General features: G+C 40.8%; 1 protein-coding gene across 7 annotated transcripts in view; it reads left to right on the top strand.

The window, feature by feature from the left end:
- Positions 1-20,707: 20,707 nt before the first annotated feature.
- Positions 20,708-24,193, top strand: part of raly (RALY heterogeneous nuclear ribonucleoprotein) — a 174,317-nt gene continuing 170,831 nt past the window's right edge. For 4 of the 7 annotated variants that reach the window (XM_037765823.1, XM_037765790.1, XM_037765831.1 and 1 more), the window contains exons 1-2: positions 20,708-20,861; positions 21,575-21,822. The gene's annotated coding sequence lies outside the window, so the exon portion shown is untranslated. Of the gene's footprint in view, positions 20,930-21,574; positions 21,827-24,193 lie in introns of all 7 variants that reach the window. The other 3 variants (XM_037765815.1, XM_037765807.1, XM_037765799.1) reach the window with 3 other exon arrangements.

Here is a 24,193-nt window from a genome sequence, read left to right as displayed (position 1 = left end):
ATGGCACTGGCGGAAGTGCAACAGGCTGAAATGCCGAAGAAGGAAACAATACCTCACCTGTACAATGATCTCTGGCTGACAGCAGTAAAAGTCATATTGGTAAGAATCAATAAAGGGACGTCAACAGTAACAGTATTTCTCTAAAAGTGGGATTCATGAAGAGGTTTGGAAGAGGATAGCCTACACATCAGTTCTCTGACGGTTTGAAGTGTGTGTGTGTGTTCATGTGTGGTTAAGAGGTGATACCATTCAGAAGCCATGGGAGCACAGGAGGATGGAGCGGGCAGTCGAAGGCTGTTGATCTTTCAGCGCTAAAACAGAGAATCTCTTGTTCTGGCAACTGATGTACAGCAGGGGAAATGCCTGCAGTGATTTGTTTGACAAGAGCAGATCTGACCTAGATTTTGTTCTCCATTTTCTGACAATAATCAGTCAATGAGGGAATTCAAACAGCTTTTTAACTAAAAAAATAAATAAAAAATGCATCAAAGGTGTTGGACTGACAGGTTTGTGGTGAGAGGTACCTCTCCAGGCTGGCCTCCGGGGACTTCAACATTTTGGATTCAAACAAGTTCAAAAGCAAAAAGTTTTTATTTTCTTCAGAGGAAAATGACGGGGTAACAACTGATTCCTTCTAAGTGAAACAGACATCAAATTGAAACATTTGTCCAAACATGGAGATGTTTCTAACGTCTTTATAAACCTGAGTTTTCTGTTTGTAGAGACATAAAATCGAAAATCGATTTGCAAGGTAATTAATCTATTGTATTGAAACTAAGAATTTGCACGTTGTATTTAAGCACAAGAAACGTTACATAGATGTATATGTAGCCATTTTAATGGTAAAGACATGTTAAACGTTCCTCCGTTTCACTCTCCCTGTGTATGACGACATCGACATGCTCCAGCAGCGCCAATCTCAGAAAGACGACAACAAAACGAAGCAGGCTGATGGCGAGGAAGAGCCGGACGAGAGAGAGATTTTCAAGCCGCGTTTGAGGTCCACATTTTGGCCAAACATTTTGGCTTTTGCAAAAAAAGGAGATGTCCTTGATAAATCGCTCGCTGTTTGTAGAATAAACAAAGGCCAGATAAAATACAACGGCAACACAGCGTGGTATGCGTGCGCGTGCATGATGGCTAGGTTAAACCACTGTTCATTCAACCCGAAGAGAAGTTAGTTGGATTGTATTTTTGTTAAATATTATTGCTCTACCTTTTGCTTTGAAAATGAGAACATCATTTAACTTGGATTTTATTTTATTTTGTGTAAAATATTGCACTGCCTTGTATCTTGAGAACTGAAGCAGCAGGTCCTCTGTCCTCTTTTATTATTTTCAAATAAAAGGTGTATGTATTTGCCATTAATCATTGTTTTTACTTGTTTATATCCATAATTAATTTATCCCCGATTACCTCACGAGAAAAACTTTGAGGAATGCTGACCTGCTCTGTCCAGTATCAGATATCTTTTTCACAGTCACACTGATTGAATTTTTGGCAAAAAAAAAAAGTTATTGTATCGATTTCAAGTCATTGAATCGTATCAGAACAATGGGAAGTGATACGTTTTGTGTAGTTGTAAAAATGTTACGAATGTGATCAGAGAAAACTATCAAAGGTATTTCGCCAACTCTATCAAGATCATTTGTATTTGTTCATGCCCACTGATGTGAATTTGGCAAAGCCCATTTGTACCATGAGGTTTTGTTAAAATGTCAACAACAACAACAATAATACTATTCACCTCATTAAAATCTCATCAGATTGGCTGTGGATCACACACTCTCTCCGTACTCCCATGTTAATTGAATTTGGACTTCCACCAGTGCTCATTACCGCCGTGTTGTTCCGACTCATACAAGGCTCCAGGTTGACATGTACAACAAACAACATTTGTCTAAGAATAATTATGAAAATCAACACAACCCAGTGCGGGGCCTCATGGAGGAACATTTCCATATCGGCTTTTGCCACGAGGTTTACCCGGACTGGAACTTGACTGCACAGATTTGCTATAATTTTCTTATGGTTACCGGATGAAGGCCAGCTGTATGTCAGCAGGTGTGTGTTTGTCAGAGGTAACCATGGGCATCCAGGAGTAAAAAAAAAGGGGCTTCACAGCTGAAGTCTTGTAATGTGAATTCAGCAGATGTGAACTCAGCAGGTCATCCATTAATCTCAGGGTTGGTGGTGGATTTGCATCCCCTCCTGTCCATGTGCCGAAGCATCTTTGAGAGGTCGCTCGATGACATTGTTGTGTGAGTATAAATTGGTGAATGATACTCCTGTTAAATGTGTCATTAATAAATAATAAACGGTTTGACATCAATTAAGATGCCAAGATATGTCAAATATGTGAACGACGTGACATTAAATGACACATGAAAAGCAGTTTCTCAACGTTAACCCTGTGGCGTGAACTGACACACGAAAAGCCTCAAACGAGACGCAGAAATGTCCTTAAAGTGTTGTGCTATTTATGCCTCTTCCCGTGAGATCAGGTTGGAGAGACTGTGACAGGTTCATAGTGTTTCCATTTGTGGGTGTTAATTACAAGATGACATTACATGTTTTTGAGTGTTACTAGGAAGGACCATAAAAACTGATGATAGACAAACTGGAAATGAATATTGTATAATCACCATTGAAATTAAGACTAAAACAGAAAAGCAGGACGACAGTTGGGGCGTCTTTGAGGCCTGCATATATAGCTCAAAGACCTCAACACAAGATGAGTATTGGTGATACCTGGATGGTCTCTTTGCAGTGCCACTCCACTAAATTATTTCTTTGATTTCATCATCCGACATTAGTAACTGCAGTTTCTTGGTGTCTGGTTGGGATCCTCTCTCGCTGTTTGTACCCATACTTGCCAACCTTGAGACCTTATAAAAAATGGAGGATTTCAAAACCAGTGGGGTTCTGCGGAAAGATTACAGATTCAGAGACTTTGTTTCCTGCACTCTGGAGGCTTTAAAAGAGTGAAAATAACAAAATAATAAGTACACTGCAACAGCATTTTGATTTTACCTTTAACTCCCAGGAAGAATAAACTGAATAATTTGCCCCTTTGGTGTGAACTTGTTGTGTGAATCTCTGGCATAAACTAATATTCAACTGTTTTTATGTATTTTTGTTCCTGCTTGAGTATTTCTTTCTCTTAGTTCTCTCCATTTCTCTCTCTGTCTCTCACTCACTGAAGGTCCTTTCAGACACAACAATACAACACCACCACTGCGCTCTGAAACCCGTTATTTCCAACAGCTTGCGCCGTGCCACGGCAGCTTTTCGCTGCATCAAGCAAAGCCCAACTTTGGGCGCAGCTTAAACATGAGTTCAAACTGCGCTGTGTTGCGAGCGTAGACTGCTCTCTTCCTCCGGGAAACGACAGTTGGTGTTGCTCTATTGTTGTCCGGCTGGAAACAGTAGGGATTATAGACGCTGTTCAGTTCCAGAAACAGGCTAAGATAAGGAAAAGGGAAAAAAAGTGGGATTTTCCATAAATTGGGAGAAATATGGGAGAATTGTGACCCCGAGAAGAAACAGTGAGAGGGGGATGAAAAATGGGAAGGTTGGCAAGTATGCTTGAACCATTTCAGAGCTACGTCCTCTCAGTGCTGTTATGAGTTGGTTGAGTATTGTGTGGAGTTTTAGGCATTAGTGTGTCTTGATATGAACTAACATTGTAATGGATTAGTAAGGACTACCTTCACAGTTCAATTGCAAAAGAACAAAGGGAGATGGATGTTTCAAAAGCAGTTTGAATGGTAAAAATCTGCTGAGCCACTGTGGAGATGTTAGTGTCTAAAGTCAAGAAAACTGTTTTGCTCTAGAAAATGGAGGGCGTAGGTTTCAAGGAGTAAAAGCGGTAGGTGGGTGATGTCAACATATTGACCCAGGGAAACAGCTGGGGAACATACAGCATAGATACGCTCCCTGAGTAAGAAATAAGTAATGTAAATAACACAGATCATTTCCCCCCATCACAGCATTAACTTGAGAGAATTCCTGTTAGTTGCTGATCTGCTTCTCAAGATATACTGAGAACCCTCCACCTGCTCGACATTTATGCAAAGTTGGACTTGGCTCGGGGGAAATTCATTCACAACACCACCACCTGTTTGAGAGGCAGATCTTCTCTTTATAAGCCAATTTCTCTTTCATGTGTTGCTTGATGTCTTTCCAGGATTTCTTTTTTTTTTAATTCAACCACTGACCTTTTGATTGAGATGACAGCTTTCACTGCTCGTCAGAAGAGGAGCGCATGAGTGCATGAGTGCATTTCTGCGTTGTTTGTTGCCTCTTCAACCGAATGATGTCGTTCTTGACTACTTGACATTCTCACGTCTCGTCTATCGGGCAAACAGCTGAACCCATTCAGATCATCAGTCTTAGTATTATGTGGTGATAATTGTAATTTAGAGTAGGTTTTATAAATCTACCCCCTAAATGACCTAATAAACAAGCCATGACCATGGGATGCATCGACTCTTATCCTATGATACAGAGCTCAAAGTGGGTCGGTACTCACGCACTTCTTACTTTTTCTCCTTGGCGTACCGTGACTTTTTCTTGCGAATCGGCACTCCTCACAACCTGCCGGTACTCTTCTCTGCCCTCTCCATATCAGCTTCTCTGGGAGATTCATAACGGCGAAGCACCAGCATTTTTGTGCCACGCTTCATAAAAACATAAACATGAACATGAAAACTATGTGGGGAGCATCTGGACGAGCCGACGCATGGCACGGGGGAGAGAGAACGAGGGCGTTGTAATTAATCAATACAATGTTCACGTCCTTTTTGTAAGATAATTAGTGAACTGTTCGTCATTTATAAATGAATAAATATAATTAAAGATAGGGTCAACCCCCCCCCTTCCCTTGGGGCTCCTTCCAAGGCAACGCCCCTTCCCCCCCCCCCACACACACACACACACACACACACATGCACGAGCACCGCCGCATCGTAACTACTTCACAGACACAGAGCGGAGAGAGGACCTCAACTCAACAACGCTACCTCATGACAAGTAACCACGACAGTGCTACTGCAGGGCTGAGTTTTCTCTTCCATTCTCCAGGAGTTGTGCGACGGCGACGCGCTTTGAGTTCAGACTGGTGCACGCCAAGGGTAGAGTACAGGCAGGGAGGCATCTGATTGGTTCTTTCCAAGCGGACCGCAAGGCAGCGATTGGTAGACGTTTTTACAGGATTACAGCAGCTACAGATGACGGCTCTTTTCCCGTCCTTTTTCAGAGCTCATCAGTAATGAATCGCTGTCGGGGTGTAAAGACCATTTCAATTAATATAACAAATAGTGTATACTGGAGAACATCGTCAACCCTGCCTTTAACGAAACATTATTTGAAGGTTTTGATTCACAGAATATGATTTTACAGGACAAACATTTCCAGAAGAATTAAATGTTCAGATGAAGGTTGTGATTTGTGTAAATAATAAAATTATCACTTAATTAGTAATAATATTGTTCAACTGTGTTACTTTTAGTCTGATTATGTGTTTATCTTCTTGGTATTTGTGTAATATTATAGTTTGTAAAAATGTGCCACTCTGCTGACAGTAGACTTATCCATGTTTGTGATTGGTCAGATGCTGCAAACCCCGCCCCTTTCATCTGAACATGCTCATATCCAGACTGATCTCGATTGTTAGGGTTAGTTAAACCAGATAATGAGAAGATGACCTGGGTATGTTGAACTCACTCTGTAGTACAGACCTCTGGCTTGCTGAGAAACATTTAACAGACCATCTTCAACCATCTAATGTCAGTCACAGTGTGACAGGAAGTCTAGTTCAGGCTCTTATAAGTTGGTCCAGAGGTTGAACCGACAGTGGAGCTGCAGAACCATGACACAGACTCATGCACCTGTCGTGTGGTAACACTGGAGACTTTGCATATTTCAACTTTAACATTTTTTTATGATTTAAACATCTTTCATATTCTCTCTGTGTAATTATTAGTATTTTTTTATTCTAGACCTCCTCGTCTCGTTACTGTCTGTGATTATTTTGGTGCATGTTTGTCTGCACCATTTTGTATGTGTAGGCTTTCTAGGCTACGTCTGCTCTGAAAAGGAGGTCTGTCATCTCAGCGGGACTAAGTCGAACAAACAATAAATAAAATTGTATTTAAAGTGTATTTAAATCTGAGATTTCAGCACAATACTTCCCTGAGCAAATGATGGTTATAAAGAAACTGTTGCTTCATCATCGGTTGCAACCCTGACAGGATTAAGCTGGATGGATAAAACAATTATTTCAAAGTGAATGGAAGTAGCCTGGATTAGCGCCTCTTATGGGGCTTTGTGCAGCCGCACATTTGTAGGAATCCAATTAGAGAGTGACATTATAGGATGGATACAGCATTTAGTCTTTTTAATGCCCCATTGTTGAGATATGAAAGCAGAGTATTATGTCGGCTGTCGAGGCGTACCGCCTCTGTTGTGAATGGAATATAGAAAATGTCATTTGCAGAACAGCAATGGGCTTCTTTGTAATATTATTCAGTGATTATATAACACTAAGGAGGGGTAGGGTGATGGAGGATATCAAGGGAAATAAAGAAATACTGTAACCTTGTCAGGTTTTGAGTCTTTAATCAGACAACACAGTCTCACTGAACACAAGAGTTAAACGGTGATTATGGGGATATGGAGAGAGAGGTATTAGTTCTGTGAGAAGGTTAGATAACGTTTATTCTTAGGCAAGAAAAACTACTTTTGTCTGAGTTTCTCTTAGCACCGACATTACATATGCTTAGTTACAGTAAGAACCAGACTATGCTTGACAAGAACTCATACAATGTGTCGTACGAAGGAGTTTTCCCAACGGCGTTTGTCAGTGTTTTAATGGAAAGTTCACATGGACCTTGTTCACTCTTACGGGAATTACACTGTATTTAAGGTATTTACAGTCGGGTGTTTATCAGTAAATACTTAATTTGAAATCAAAAAGCCACCACAGCATGTGAATAATGGAAGCTGGACATAATGTTTGCACCGTATGTTTTAGTATATTATTTGGTAATGTTTGGTATCGGCCACTCCGGACAGACCTCGTACTGTAGCGGGAATTGCAACAATTTCAAATTGACGGTAAATCTTCTGAGGATGGAACGATGCCAGGCTTCTTCTTCTTCTTCTTCTGTGGAACAAAATCAGAAACCTTGACACAATCTGCAGTATCTTGAAGGAAGCCTAAATGATATGTAGCTGTAGGTACAAAGTGAAGATCTGAGGTAGTGTCTGGTGGGAAAGAGCTGCCATTAAAACCTTTTTTCTCCAACTAGTCGGAGCTGATTTAGTGTCATTATTGGAACCATTACAGTGAAGATCGTAAAAACAATCACAATGCTTTTTGCTGTGTGATCAATCGCTGTACAGCATGCTGTCATCTGTCTGTTTTCTAAAGGAATAATTCACTTACTCACCCCGTGTTACCTTGAATTTTTGAAGAAAACAGTTTTTGCAGGTGCATTTAACAACAGCAAAACTACATCAAAACATCCGTTGACAAACTTTCACATAACTCATACAGTATAATCCGAGCCTTATTTATCCAGTCGTACGCTCACTACTTCCCAAACACATGCATCTTCACTAAAGCCTGACTATTTAAAAGACTTTGGACTCACACAGATGAGTAGCACCTGTGCAGATGTGTTTTAAATAGAAAGGTTTTAGTGAGAATGCATGTTTTTACATTGCTTTCGTTACTCAATTTACATACTTAACTAATGCCACATACGCAAGTTACATAAGAAAAGTAGTTATTTTACATAACAAACTAAGTTATTTTAACCCAAACCACGACCTTTTCCTGAACCTAACCAAGAAGTTCTGTTGCCTAGACACTGCAGGGACGTGCGCTGCCACACTGATGATGGGGAACGCACGAAAAATAAATAACTTTTCATAATACATCATACAAACCTTTATATGAGGATACGTTGTCATGTGACCTTGACACCGGCAATAAACTATCCTCCGTCAGCATTTTATTTAGTAACTTTCCAGGTGTTCTACGCAGCCTCGATGTGCAAAAGACAGCTGCAGGTCGGCTCCATCAAGTATGTTTCAAAATCCTGGAAAGTACAAAAAAATACCCTTTGATTATGGTTTTACATGCTTTTCTTAAAATACATATTTGGCGCCATGAAATCTGATGCAAAAGAGAAATATTATACATTGTTTTTTTATCAGCAAACATCGTGTGTGTGTGTGTGTGTGTGTGTGTGTGTGTGTGTGTTTCCCCCCCAGATGAAGGTAACTACTTACTGTCTGAAAGCACCTTTGCACACCTGCACATACACACACACACACACACACACACATACACAATAGCAAATGCTTCTCCCCTTTTTAGTGTGTGTGTGTGTGTGTGTGTGTGTCGGTCTGACTCACTCATACATTTTCATACACAAGCAAGGTCTCTGCCATTTGTACTGGCCAACTCTTCTCCAAGGTTTGTATCATAAATAATAACACTGACATTTGAGGATTTCAAAACACCTACGGCTTTTTTTGTGTGTGTGTGTGTGTGTGTGTTCTTGAATTTATATCATTGTGAGGACCAATTTGAGATGTAAACCTTGACAGTGAGGACGTTTCTTTTGAACTCAGCACAGACATTTTGACCGTCCCTCACTTCTTCAATGTGGCCTCTCTTTGAGGATTAAAGGGTTGTTTTCCCCTACATCTACATAACAGTGATGGCAAACTATTAGAACAAGATATACTGTATGTAATAACACAGGCTGTTCTTATTCACCGTTAGTACTTAATACCTAAGAAAAGTAATGCGCTGCAATTCATATAAGACCCACGAGCCCAGACGTGCAGCGCTGCTGCTGAGGAAGTCATGTGACGTTGTATAAAGAGTCAAGTCAAGTCAATTTTATTTGTATAGCCCAAAATCACAAATCACAAATTTGCCTCGGGGGGCTTTACAATCTGTACAGGATACGACACCCTCTGTCCTTTACAGTACGACTCTCTCATCGGATAAGGAAAAACTTAACCAAAAAAAAACATTTTAACACAGAATTTTTTTTTAGAAACCTCAGGAAGAGCAACAGAGGAGGGCTCGCCCTTCCAGGATGAACAGACGTGCAGTAAATGCTGTGTGTACAACATAAACATAGTAGCAACATAATAAAAATACAACATAGACAATCCATATGACAATGACACATATAATGTGAACATATGTGAGAAGATAGATCCAGGAGGCTGTTAAGCAGCTTCCAGGCGTCGCCAAATAGATAGAGCCAGAGCAACACAACCTCCTCTCCATGCCAGATAGGTAGAACCAGAGCAACACGACCTCCTCTCCACGCCAGATAGGGCCAGAGCAACACATCCTCCTCTCCACGCCAAACAGATAGCGCCAGAGCAATACAACCTCCTCTCCATGCCAGATAGGTAGAACCAGAGCAACACGACCTCCTCTCCACGCCAGATAGGGCCAGAGCAACACATCCTCCTCTCCACGCCAAACAGATAGCGCCAGAGCAATACAACCTCCTCTCCATGCCAAACAGGTAGAGCGAGAGCAACACAACCTCCTCTGCACGGCAGATAGGTAGAACCAGAGCAACACAACCTCCTCTCCACACCAGATAGATAGAGCCAGAGCCAGAGCAACATAACCTCCTCTCCACCATGAAACCTAGAGAGATATTTTGACAAAGTTTGCGTAGGGAGGTTGGGGTGGACTTTCACCCAGGAAACCAAGTCAACTCTGACTTTGAGAATGCATGAAAAATGAAATTTTCACATTAAACTCTGTGAAATTAGAGTTGAGTTCGACCAAAGCACACTTGGTGATTGTTGGAAAGAGTAACGACGACGGTTTAGGTGAGTTTTATAATGTGTTTTACAATGCTCCGCTACGTACAGCTGATCTCATCATAAATAAAAATACACGTGGATGACGGTGCAAGCTGAACGGAGAGGGGGGCGGAGGTCTGTGCTCTCCGAGTGCCATTCTAGTTGAATTATACATCTCCAAGGTATCACAACAGGGCTCTAAGTCGCTAGCTAGACTCTTCTCCTCTGTAGTCCCCCGGTGGTGGAATGAGTTACCGAACTCTATTCAATCCACAGAGTCTCTTTCCACCTTTAAGAAACAGCTAAAGACCCAACAGCTCTTTCATGAACACCACCTCACCTAATGACACTGATACTATTGATGATGTTGATGATGATGATATTGATGACGATGATATTGATGACATTGTTGATGTTGTTAAAGATGATGATGATGATGACAAAAATAAATAAATCTGCTTCTGTCCACCCTGTGCGTTGCCTCTGTGCACCCCCTGTCGGCACCTGTGTCCGATCGGACTTGAAGCTGTTGTCGGCACTTACTCACGTTATTCCCTCCTAACTAGATCTTCGCTTGTGTTTTACGAACTCTCAGATGTATGTTGCTTTGGACGAAAGCGTCTGCTAAATGACATTGTAGAACTGTAGAATTGTAAATTTATTTAGTAAATAAGTTTAGTTTATTAGATTTTATTACACCTTTTATTGAAGTAGAGAACACGTGTGAAAAGTACTGAGGCAGGTTTATAAACTATGTCATGTTCTCAAGGTGCACAGTGGGTCACAAACACACAGGGAAATAGACTTCCTTTTGTGAAACACTACACTATAGATGCCTTTTTTAAACGTGGGAATGATTCATTTGCTATCACTTTGTGTGCACATGGACTGGTTTATGTGTGTGGGTGTGTATTTGTGTGTGGAGGTGGGGTATTTATTGAGGTTATATGACTGGAGAGAAGATAGAGTATAGGCCGGGGAGGGAAACGTGTGTGTGTGTGTGAATTCTACCTGAGCTTATCAGCGAATGTGTCGTATGAAAAGGTCCACTGGAGGAAATTAAACTGTCATGTTCAGCGGAGGCGAGGCGAGGCTACACGCCAAGACAATAAAAATCTCCCTCACATGCGATGCATGCTGACATGCGTATAATGTGTTCCGTCTGTGTGAGTGTGTGTATTTCCATGTTCTCCACCACTATGATTTATTCAAAGCCATTCATAGATGAAACCATAAAACAGAACCGTGGTGTTTGATCAGTTGTTGGTTTAGTCTAAGTGCTCGTTTCATGGTATCATGAAGCGGCGCCAATACTCACATTCAGTACTCCCAGCATTCCTGGTATTTTAAATGTCTCACATGAAACACTTTTTAAAATGGTTTTCAGATTGTAAAACAAGCTTAATAATAATAATAATAATCTTTATTTGTATAGCACCTTTCTAAACATAGTTACAAAGTGCTTGCACAGATACAATGGAATACAGAAAAAAATGAAAACAACAATAAAAGAACAAAACATAAAGACCAAATAATGAGAAAACTAAAATCCTTAACCAGTGGTACTGTATCAATACATATGCCAAAAGAGGACAATATAAGGTGTGGAAAAAGTGCACTAAGCTGTTGCCTTATGGAGTTATAAAAGTCTTTTTATAATTTTTTTTTATTAAAATTGTTTATAGAGCTGGCTAACCTGAGGTCCTGAGGTAGGCTGTTCCAGAGTCTCGGAGCATTGATGCTAAAGGCCCTGTCACCCTTAGTCACCAGCCTAGACCTCGGTACGACCAGTAAGACCAAGTCAGAGGATCTCAGGTTACAAAGTGACACGTAGGGAGTACGGATGTAGCTTGGTGCCAAACAATGCCGAGCTTTAAAAGCTAACAATAAGATCTTAAAATCAATTCTAAACTTGACATGCAGCCAGTGAAGTGCAGCTAAAACCGGAGTGATGTGCTCAGATCTCCTCGTACCAGTGATCAGTCTCGCAGCCGCGTTTTGGACCAATTGCAGGCGATGTAGTGAAGTTTCGGCTGAGACAGGAGTAAAGGGCGTTGCAGTGATCTAAACGGGAGCAGATGACAACTCTATTGAGGTCATTAGTAGTTAAAAACGTCAGGTACACACTAACAGAATCCAGCTGACTCTGGTCCTGATTTCTCCCAACAATCATCAGCAGAGTCCTGATTGTTTGATGGATCTAAAGATGATCTTTCCAGATGTTCCTGTGGCGTGAGGTATGTTAAGAGTGTTTGTTACATTCCCCGATCGGCTCTGAAGTCCATCCTGGACGCACTGATTTCAAATCGTAAATATTAAACATGTGGAATATTTCCGATGGGATATCCTGTTGTGTGTGGGGAACCCCGAGGACAGCCGATGACACAGTCACATGGGAAAGAACGATAGCCAATAGAGAACCGAGCTGACTGAAGAAGGAAGGACGACCACCGCCGTCATGGCGACCGCGGCTAACGCACGGGCTAATGCTAAATGTGAAGCGTAAAGTAGTAGTGAGATGGAGCTCAGAGATGGAGGAACAACTTGTTGATTAGTGTTTATTTAACGAGTCTCCATGACTTCATTCATTCATCCTTCTTCAGTCTTCACTACAAAGTAAAAACTAACATCACTAATTCTTCCTGCACGTCGTCCGCCATGTTTGTTTACACTAAAGTCACGTTTGATCGCCAGAGATTTAGTGAGATTTCAGTTTCTGTTTTTAGTGGGGAACAAAACTGTTAAATTTAACAGAACATGTCTTTATGTGTGGGCTCTCTCACATTTTACACATCTGTTTAAAAAGTCTTTTGATGTGGGCCAGCCTTAACAAGACACCGGAAAACGTTAGGATGGTGCTGAACCCTGTGTAATGAAACAGGTGAATGTGATAAACATTTTAGTGTTGACTATAAAAAGTACCGGAACGGAAAATAGGGTGGCTTCGTATTAAAATATGATAACATATATGTATTTATGCAGCTGTGGTAAATAAAGGCAGTTATCTGAGAGTGTATGGTAAATAAGTTATTGGCTGACCTAAATGGCAGAAGTTTGGCAGTCACACGTATTTCACACATTTCATCTTCTGAAGGAAATATTTAAAACTAAATTCATCATTCAGTCCATCTGGGTGAAATAGTTCTGCAGTGAAAGATCTGTAGAGCTTCTCTTTGTTTTTTGAGGAAAACTGACACCACGAGGAGCCGCTTGTCACACGACCCGCAACAGGATGTTTCGTTCTCTGCCCACCGTGCAGCATACAGCCTCATCAGGTCAAATAACCACGTTCACAAGCCCACTCCCTTGGCCTGTACGCATGTTTCCCACCAATTTATTTTCCCATCAAGCACTGTGTTTATGCCTTCACACATGACTGTTTTCCTCCCACACCTGTTGCCTCTAGCAGAAGAAACCGGTATTAAAGTGGATTAAAGTGAGAAACTATCCCCACACCAGATAAAGCCCACCTGCTTACACAACACTTCCTCAGCTCATTAAGCTACAAAGTTGCCGTCCCAGCCATAATTCTTGGAACAGCAACTTGTTAGGAAGCTTTTTGAGGCGAAAGCTAAGATGTAGGATTTCCTTCCTGATCTTCACAGTTTGTGTAAAATGTGCTAATTGGGGCAAACTAAGGAGAGAAGGTAATTATGTCTCTCCTCAAATCTGTTGTGCTTTGACTGCAAGATCCGCTGTGAAGCCAGTGCAAGGGGTTAGATGAGGTATGTATGAGAAGTAAAGAACTTCATAACACGAGACTGCCTCTTTAAAGTGATTATTTACCCAAATGCATTTTGGGTATGAAACAGTAGTTCCCAACCTTTTCCCTTTTACCTCTTAAACCCTACAGGGTGCTGGAAGGTGAGGTTCGCCTAGACAGACATACCCAAAATAAATCACGAATAGCTTCACAACTACCAGGTCTATCTGCATGATCTTGGTCTCTATGGATAGGTAAGACCTCAGAAAATTCAACCCCAGTGTCAGTTACATTGTGACTCTTACTATGTCTGAGTAAATTGTGATGAACCAAAGGAAATATTTACATTTTTATCCTGGCCTAAAATGTTTTCTAGATTAGACAGTGGATAAAACCATTATAGCAATGATGCCATGCACAGAGATGCCACTGAATTCATTCAGCAACTCCCTGACTACAACTGTGCCAAAACAGATATAAATAACACAAAGCACATAGATTCTACAAAGGTTTTAGTAAAGATAGGACCAGGCCAACTCTCCATTTGGCCACTTGGATACCCAAAGTGTGCCAAATGGGTTTTCTACCTCTTGAAAGGAAATCTGGCTCTAAAATACTACTGATATCCACTACAGGATGATACGTGCACACAATGGAGCCTTTGACCATGACATTTACCCTGTACATCATCACATTCTACCATTGTGCACAGTAGAAAATCAATAATAAACAACTAAATTGTATAATTTTGACTCCAAATGGAGTAGTTTTATTATAATAATAAAATATGATCAAGTAAAACTTAGATAATAGCAAATAAGATCAATAGCAATGTCAATAAGATAACAGAAAAGAATCTAAAGTCAAGTACGTACATTCAATATAAAAAACGTCAAAATATTATGAAGTAAAAATACAATTTCTCGTGCGTTGATTTTGTAACTAAAATATTGAAATCATTGACAAACAAACATTGTTTGGATAAAATACACTTGGAGTGTCGTTTTAGTAGCGTTAAGGCCTCGTCTTTTAGAAACTATTCAGAAAAAAGACCACCACAGCTTTTTATGAAGTTTTTAACTTGTGTTTTTTAACACACAGCTCAGACGAATCCGGTACCGGGTCCGTCGGGTAAAAGAGGTTAAGGGACCCATTTTTCTATAATTGAGTAAGTTGACGACCTCTGACTAAGGGACATATTTCATGGATATTTCACATTATATTCAAGCCATAACAATAATAGAACAGAACAACTGATAAACTGTACAATCAACCCAAATAGTGAGCGCAATAAGTGAAGGAAGTTTGTCTAAAACGAGCGATTTGGATGAATTAATTCCTGTGAATGTTGCACCAGAGATGAGTTTTCCTGTTGTTTTTAGGAACTTTTAATACAATTCTCTGTCTGTATTATATATTGATTTTATTTTTTTTAACCATCATTCATACTTAATAGGCTTCTTTTCTTCTAACAGAGAGGGAAGGCTCTGTGAATTCAACTTGTGTTCAGGTCTTCACTGTGCTCTTATCCTGTTTATATCTTAAATGATAATCCAAACTTTAAAAATAACAATTTCATTTAGTTTTCTTCACAGAAATGAATGAAATGCTGAGATAAAGTCCAAGGTTGAGAACAAGCGAAATATATGATATACTTTATAGGCACACAAAGTGTTGTCTTATTTGACACGTATTTCATTATGCTGCACATGTGTTTTTTTATTCTGACTTTTTTTCTTCACTGTTTTGTGTTTTTTCTATTTCCTTTAGTTAATGAATGTTGAGCCCTCATGGCCACTGTACACATTAAATGGGAATATTTCCAGCCAACAGTAGAAAAAAAAAAATGCAATATTTCCCCCAATTTTCTTGTACACCTGCAGAAACCTCAAACTTAACTGACACCCACAGCTGTTCCACTGGACGGTGAAATGTACAGTAGTCAGTTAAAACATCTCACAGGACTACAACACACACAGCTGCCCCATCTGCTGCTTCATGCAGCAAAGTGTCATTTCAAACAGTCGGAGGACAGAGGGAGCCACGGAGAATATCTGTGTTCTGACAAAACGTTTAAATTACATTTATTTCCTCACATGTTTGCAGACGGTTGGATCCGTGTGTCAGGGACAGATGTGGCCTGACAGACAGACAGACAGACAGACAGTCAGACAGACAGACAGACAGACAGACAGGCATCAGCAGCTGCCGACGATAAAACAATCCCACAATGTTTTTACTTGAGATTATTGGAGCCCATAGTTGTGATTTTCCGTCAGTAAATGTGAAAATAAAGAGGTTGTTTTTCAATTAGTGGCAGAAAAAAATAATTGCTTAAAGAGCTTCCTGTTTTGCCAGATGGGCTTCACCAGATACAACTTTTTTTTTTTTTTTTTGTGCTTCCGTGGAGTTTGTGTTGGAGTCCGAGTTGTGGTGGGGGCTGGTAGTTTCTTGTGCGTTAGCGGACTCCATTTCTAACTGAACGTTATAGCTACGGTTGCCTGTTAGCCCTGAAGCGAAGCTGAAGAGATTTAAGACGCTTACGAGCGCGCATGATGTCACATCCGTTGTATTTTCTAGGTTCTTCACATTAAAGGGAAGTCAGAAAGTTGCACAAGGTCTATTTTTTTAGGTTACGTTACAACCTGTTCACACCGTTGGCAATAAAAAACAATTTAAAACCTTTTATACATATGAAAACGTACATACAGTCCCTTTAAAGTTTATTATTTAATATGCAGAGGATCCAGACCATCTGTTAAAGTAATATCATTTCAAATTAACCACACCCAAACTGGGATCTTCCCCTAACCAAATCGGGTTTGCGGCTAAACTTAACCAAACCTTGACCATAGCGCTGTCACAACTAGAGCTGTGTATTGGCAAGAATCTGCAAGAATCTGGCGAAACGATACGTATCACGATACAGGGGTTACGATTCCATATATTGTGATTTATTGCGATATAAGTAAGGCAATATATTGCGATTTTTTAAATTTAATATAGGAAAACTGTCATAGTATAAAGAACACACCATCATATACATAAAATCTTTTTTTATTAAATCAGAACGGTGGGATCTGTAAAATCCAACATCATATCATATAAACAACGTAGGAACAATATTTACATTTTCATGTGTTCTGCTAATCTTTGCACATTTTCTTCATAAATAATTTATTATTTTACCTCTTCTCTGGTTGAACAGGTCACAGTCCATCACAGATGCTGGTCATGTGAGGTCATAGGTCAAGATTCACGCTGACTGGTTTCTTGTTAACGTCTGTTAACTTAACTCATTTTCATTGTTAAATCACAGCTCGGTAACAGAACTCTTCCTCTCTCTGTCTGTGTGTTTATAATCAGGGCCGGTTTATCTGACACTTTGATCAGAGACATTTTATTTAAGATCAATGATGTTCAGATCTCTCCGTTTTCTTCCTCTGCCTCCAGACCACTTCAGTCTCAATCACTCTTTTTAACGTACGCTGTTTTATTAAGAAACTCCGTCATTCCTCCAGTACTTTCTCTCACCCCAAAAGGAGAACGGCTTCAGACAAGTCTCTTTCTTTTTTGTGCTTTAACATCAGACTTCTCACTGAATAAAATCAAGTCGCTCCCGCTGTTCCACTGCGGCACTGACGGAAGGAAAATAATTTCATATGAGCAAGAAGGAAAAGAATACAGTTCATGGGAGACTTCAAAAGTTAAAACCTCCCTCTGCGTCTCTTTAATGCCTTGTGACATGAATGATTAACTATCCCCACATATCATTAACGTCATACAGTATGATAAACATCCATATTATGAACCAGAATATCATCACGTTCCCACAGTACAGGCACAACTGATGTGAGTGTCCTGACTGAACTTTAGTTGTATTTTGACTTCATCCAATTACACCTTTCTGCTTTTATTCTCCACATGAACCTGGCTGTGTAAACCACCGGGGATTAGCTTCTTCTGTGCTTTTGTTTTTCTTCTTCTCTCTCTGTCTGTCTGATCAGAGTCTCTCTCTCTCTCTTTCTTTCTCTTTGTTTGCTTCTGCCTCTCTCACCCTCATTTTCCCAGCTCCTCTTTCTGCCCTTGAAGGAGAAAACAAGCAGCACAACAAAATAAACAACCTTGCTCTTCCTCTCCTCACATACCTCTCACCGCTGTCTCTTTTCAACTGTTTTCATAGATAGCTGTATGCGTGTGTGTGTGTGTGTGTGTGTGTGTGTGTGTGTGTGTGTGTGAGATTTTTGTCCTTTGGCTTTTAAAGAATGTCACGAATTTCAGACTTCACCAATGTCAAGAAAACAAATAACAACTTGATGTTCTAAGTTCATAAAGTCTCTACAGCGACTGTGTAGCTGCTGTGTGAGGTAAACACCACTAACAATACGAGCAATGAGGACACTTACTGTACTGTTCACGCTCAGAGCTCTGGCTGGGATGTAACTTACTGTATATATTTGATATAATTGATCTAAAGCAGAAGCTCATCTTTCCGCCAGAGATTATCACAACTGGTCTCAGGCCGGAGCTGATCTTGTGGTCAACCTCTCAGAAGTCCTTGTTCATCGTGGAGTTAACTGTGCCATGGGAGGCAGCGGTTGATGAAGCGTATGAAGTCCGAGGTATGCAGAAATAGCAGCCGAGGCAGAACAATGCGTCTGGCGTACCCAGGTGATTCCGGTAGAGTGTCGAGGGTTTGTACTTACGTCGACAACAAGGCTTCTGAAGGAGATGGGCGTACGAGGACAGGTCTTCCGACAAGCCGTCAGGTCGTTATCAGAAGCTGCCGAACGAAGCAGCAACTGGACTTGGCTGAAGAGAAAGGATCCCAGCTGGGCTGCAAAATGACAAGCAAGAGGGTAAAAGCGAAGGGAAGCTGTTGAGCCCTCTGGAGGTGTCGGGGGCCGATCAACGAAACACTGATGAAGGAGGGTGCCCACCTGATGACCCCGATGAATGATTTCCCCTATCCCCACTCACGACATCAAGAAAGTGCCGATTAAACTCGAAATTGTAATATCAAGTCCTACAAGCTCGACTTTCTCCTTTCTCTAATAAACTGGTCTGGAAATACGGTTGTATTGATTTATTCCTTCGCTCCACTTGTGTTGTTTGCATTGCATATTCAACTGGTACATCTGGTCTACCTTTAAAGTACATTGATAAACATCTCAAAGGTCCTGACACGTGTATTGGACCCTCTTCTACATCCATGGTCTGTGGTCTACTGGACCCTCTTCTACATCCATGGTCTGTGGTCTACTGGACCCTCTTCTACATCCATGGTCTGTGGTCTACTGGACTCCAATTTGGATCCTTGTCATGAAAAAGTTTGAGAAGGCTCTCAAAATCAGTGTGCTGGATTTTTCTAACTTCCATTTATGTCCATCGCTCACTTTATGCTCCTCTGGGAAGCAGCCGGGCAAAAAAGTTCAATAAATAAACAAATAAATTAATAGTTATAATAGTATGAATGTTTATAATATTTTATTGTTCAACACACGACATTTTGGTAGAGACAATAACATATGACAATAGAATAGAAATAATTTAGTTTACTTTTGTACAGCTCTTTGTGTGCGGACGTTTTACTGGCGTCTGGTAGTCGTTTCAGTCCAAAATGGTGGAAGCTCTGCTTCTGGACGCTGATGTTGCAACGGAACGAACAACTGACTTTTACTTCTTATCAATATATGCTCTTTGATATACAGTAAGAGCTTATACGCCACTGAAGGACCATTTTTCCTGTACAGGTGCCCGAACATACAAATAAAGTTGCGAGAAAGGGAAATTTGAAGCCCCTATCAGACTGATTAATGACACAAAACAGCAGAATTAATCTCATACTTTTACAAATAGCTTACTTTCACCCAAGATACTTTATGATTACACAAAGAATAAATGTGATTTCAAATATCTACCGTATTTCCCACCACCCAACTGAACTGATCAGCAGTTAAATGAAGGTTTGTACCTATGAAAATATAGAAAACATTACTTTGAATCACGTGACTGTTACATCATCTGATGAGCGTTGTATTTAACAGCTGATTGGACAGCACCTCTGTTTGAATGGAAGAGCCCGACAACGGTGCAGCCTGCACCTGATGGTGGTCCATAAACTGTATAAGGCTGCGACAATAACGATACAACTAATAAAGAAGCTAGCTGGGGGTGAGTGGAGAAAGTCGGGTTTGAGTGTGTGCGTGTGTGTGTGTGATTGTGTGAAGGTGTGTGCACTGTAACAGCGCTCACAAGACTGCACCTTCAGAAGCAGAATAAATTACATAAAGCTGGATCATTGTTGTGTTGGAGCGCATCTAACAAACACTAACAGAGATAACAGAGTAGTTTGATACAGACTCCATTAACAGCACCAGGAGTGTGTTCCAATCCATGTAGTTCCTGAAGTACACTTCAATGTAGTGCACTGTGTGTACTCTGTACTAACTTGAGTAGTGCGTGAATTTCAACGGGGTAGGTTCGTCTCAAATCGAATACTCTGCGGCGCAGTGACCGGAAATGACGATTGCAACATTTCACAGCGGCTCGCTACCCGCCAAAATATCTTCTTCTTTTCTGGGTTTTTCGGCAGCTGGCATTCTTTGTGTTGCACAAAGTACCACAGAGTGGAAATTACGTTTCCAACGTCGTCGCCTACGATGTGTCCTCCTGTTGGCTGAAAATACACCGGTATGTTTACGTATTGTATTGTTTTATTCTGGTATGTTTGAATAGTGGTCGTGGCTCCGCCCCTTCCGTTACGTAGCCAAGATGGCGACAATTGAGTGTGAAAAGTGTCTAGCGTTCCACACTCAACGATCTGACCGTTTTAAGTACAACATCCGGGTACTTTGAGTGCACTGCATTTTGCCATACTTCCCAGTGTGAACGCACTTGTGCACTCAAAATAGTAAGTGTAAGTACAGAAGTACACGGATTGGAACACACTCCTAGTTTTACCACTTCTGCCTTTTATAATTCAGCCAAATTTAGTTATCTGATTAGTATGTGTGCACATATATCACTTAAATTATTTAATATAATTATACTAAACCTTATAATTTCCAGGATACCATAATTTTACATGCTGCTTCGTTTCCGACTGTCACTCATCTTGTCTGCTATTGGCGTACCACACTCCTCCTCTCCCTCCTGCTCTGTACCTGTAGAAGATCATAATATCATTCTGCCTTGAATTAGGTAAAGACGGGAGCCGGCTCTTATCGTTCACTTAAAAGAGCCGGCTCTTTGAACCGGCTCGTTCGCGACGACACATCCCTGTCTGGATGGTGCTCCTCAGGTAAGCCAAGGAGAACAAGTTAGAAACAACGAAACGAAGACAACCTGTGAAATAGTCTGTTTATTTTGGTATGACTGTTTGTAAAGTAGATAATAAAATATGCATGAAAATAACATGTTTTTGGGTGTTTATTGTTGTTTATTATGATGTCGGTTGGCGTGTTAACAGCTACCGTTAATTATCGCTAGTAAGCTAACTGCTGTCAGTTAGCGTAAAGAGCTAACAAGTTAACTCGCTTAAAAGCTAAAGTAGCAGGAGCCCAATTGGTTCTTTGGACTGGTCAAAAACTGGGTTGTTAAAATCTCTTGAAGTATAAACTTGCATTTTATCTCATACAGCCGCCAGTTTGGACATTTTTTCGTATGTGAAGTGTACGGCGGTGTTGCTTGGTAGCTTAGCTACATGGTTGCTAGGTGACTGCAGCCTAGTAACGCAGGTGAAGTTAATTGGGGCTATATTTGCCTCGATCTTCCGTCCAACTGCTTAAGTTGAATTACTTTTCTGTCCAATTTCAGTTTAAATATTCAGCTCAACTGCTTATCTTCTTCTACAATTACGACAACTTTGACTTTTTGTTGACACCTGCATGAGGTGTTATTGTGTAGAAGTGTGCCGACATGTTGGTGTAACTGGCTTGTTTAGAAAATACATTTGTTAAATGGGATGTTTCTTTAAGAGCCTTTCCTCCTCTGTGTGTCTGTGCGCTTTTTTAGCCAGGTGCCAAATTACGCACGGAGCTCCCGTGTGGTCGCTGTGCTGCCCGGTCTCCCCACTGTCTCCCCCCGGCTGTCCTCCCCCTGCCTGGCAGCGCTCAGTGGTTCGCTCCAGTCGTCTCTCTGCTGCTGTTCAGCACCGCCCCTCCGGCCGGCGCGCAGTCGGAGCTCCAGCCGGTAACCGAGCGCACACCTCTCCTCCTCTCCTCTCGCTGCAGCCTCTTTGAGCGTTTTTGCCTCCTCCGTCGGTAGGTCAGTTCTCTCTTCTTCTTCTTCTTCTTCTTCTTATCTTCTCCTCATTCTTTCTTTCTTTGCTGCTTTTGGTTTCCTCGCTCTTGTTTTTATTTTTCTGCAGCGGCTGGTTGGATCTCTCTGTGTTGTTGCTGCGAGTCTTTACCGGAGCTTTTACCTCTCTGCTTGTTGCTGGAAGGAAAACCCTCTTCTGCCTTTTTCTTTTCTGTTTATTTTGAGTTCTTTATTTATTTATTTTTTGATATTTTCTTTCTCTTTCTCTTCATTTTTTTTTTTTTTTTAAATATCGCAGGCATCTCTTTTCTCTTCTCTCTGTGATCTCACACGATTTATTTTGATTTTCTTCTCTTTCATTTTTCTGTTTTCCCTCTTTTATATCTTTTTCTTGCAGTTTGATTTTTTTTCTTTCTTTCTTTTATAAAAAACAACCTGGATTTACATGCCTCTTAAACTTGAATGTTGCGCATGCAGCATGATGCCAGAGGATGAGGATGGTGGTGGTGATGATGATGATGATGATGGGCAGGTGTTGCACGGACAGCTAATCTTCATCCACGGAACTGTTGGTGTTTCTGTTGGGACTGAACGGTGATCTCAGTTGTGAATCTCAGTGTCAGTGTGTGTGTGAATGTGTGTTTGCAGCCACACACACACACAGACACACACACTCCTGCAGCCTGTTTGACTGTCGGTCCTCATGGAGCAGACCAGGAGGAGCTGACAGGTCGGGTTTGTTACTCTGTCATGTCCTCATGTGTAATATCAGCAGACTGGCTGTTGTTGCTCCTCAGCAGACCTGAACCTCACTGCAATGCTGACAATATTTCCACTACAAGTCTCGCTCTTATGAACCTGCACTCCGAACTATTTCACAATTTGTTTTGTGCATTTGGTAGACTGAGAATCAGATTTATTGACCAAATCAAAGATCTCTCATCGACTGAGGTTTCAATAAAATGTGGAAGGCATATCCTGGAACATCAATATTTAAAGGAATGCTTTAAATCTTTTAGATATTATTTCTTTTCAAAGTTTCAGCTCAGTAGAAATTGGTGCATTTATAAGTGCCACGACAAAGTATGGGAAACAGACGTCCACTAGTTTATGAATACAGGGCTGTTTTGCAGCAGACTCAAGCGTGACATGTTTGGAGCCTTTTAAAAACTGCTGGAATCAAAGAAATGTGCTTAAAATGAGTGAAAAAAAGAGCAAACATAAGAAGAAGTGGCTGTGAAATGTAACTGTATTTATCTAGAAATCCACCTCATCCACACAAATAACATGTGAATATAAAGCCACGAACTGGACTTTATTAATGAAGAAAGAGTTTACCATTTTCCATGAATAAATTAAATTTTAAACAGTCTTGTCACATGAGAAGTGGAGGTTTATGTGAGTAGTATTGTCACAGGTCACGGCTGTGAAAATGTTTTGAATAAAGCAGAATTAAAAAAAAATGCATGTGAATTAAAACCTAGTGCCATATAATGGCAGCATCACCATAGTGATGTGTTTGTGTGTGTAAGTGTCTAATGTGCACGGTGTGAGAGTGGAGTCGGTGTTGTGCAGCACACTGCAGCTACAGGCAGGACTGAGACTGTGAGGCTCAGGGGAGGAAAACAGTCTGCAGGAGCAGATCAGTGAAGCTGGTTACTAGAGGGGTGGGGAGGTGTGATACCACAAAATTTGGTTTTAATCCGATACAAATTAATACCGGGCCAGAATCGCCGATATCGGTACCGATTCTTTTTATAAGTCAAAGCTGTTTGTGTACTTTCATGTTGCTTTTAATTACTTATCACATGCATGTTAAAAAAACAGGACACTTTTTAAAGGCAAATAACAAATTTATTTATTTATTATTGTAAATTGAATGTGCAAACATTAAATGTATTTTCTTTAATAAACAAAGTACAATTATTTATTTGTTGAGAATAATTCATGTTTTAAAACTTTTTTAGTGCAAATAACTACAAAAACTACCCTCAACCATCACTCACAGCTGTGAAATAGCTCCAAACATGCTCCTCTTTCTTCAGCCGTCACGTGTCTGTCGTAGGGATGCTAATTTTGAAACATTTTCTTAACCGATAACCGACCCTCATTAACCGACTGTTAACCGCTAACCTACGAGATTTATGTCTCCCATGCAGCGGTGCATCAGCTGGAGTGTATGAGCACAACAGGCAACTGAGTCCCCAGTTCACTGTCAGGAGAGTTACTGTAGCAGCCACGGTGCTGCGTGTAGTGTCGCGGACATGCAGCCACTTTCCCAGTAAAAGTCTCCAGCGCACATTTAGTTTAGTTTAGCAGGTTGTCAGCTGTGTGTCTGCCCGGCGTAACTTTAGTGAGTGGCCGACAAACAGT

The sequence above is a fragment of the Sebastes umbrosus genome, chromosome 1 (genome assembly GCF_015220745.1).
Source record: "Sebastes umbrosus isolate fSebUmb1 chromosome 1, fSebUmb1.pri, whole genome shotgun sequence".
NCBI classification, from domain to species: Eukaryota; Metazoa; Chordata; class Actinopteri; order Perciformes; family Sebastidae; genus Sebastes; species Sebastes umbrosus.
This window is presented reverse-complemented; position numbering and strand designations above follow the sequence as displayed.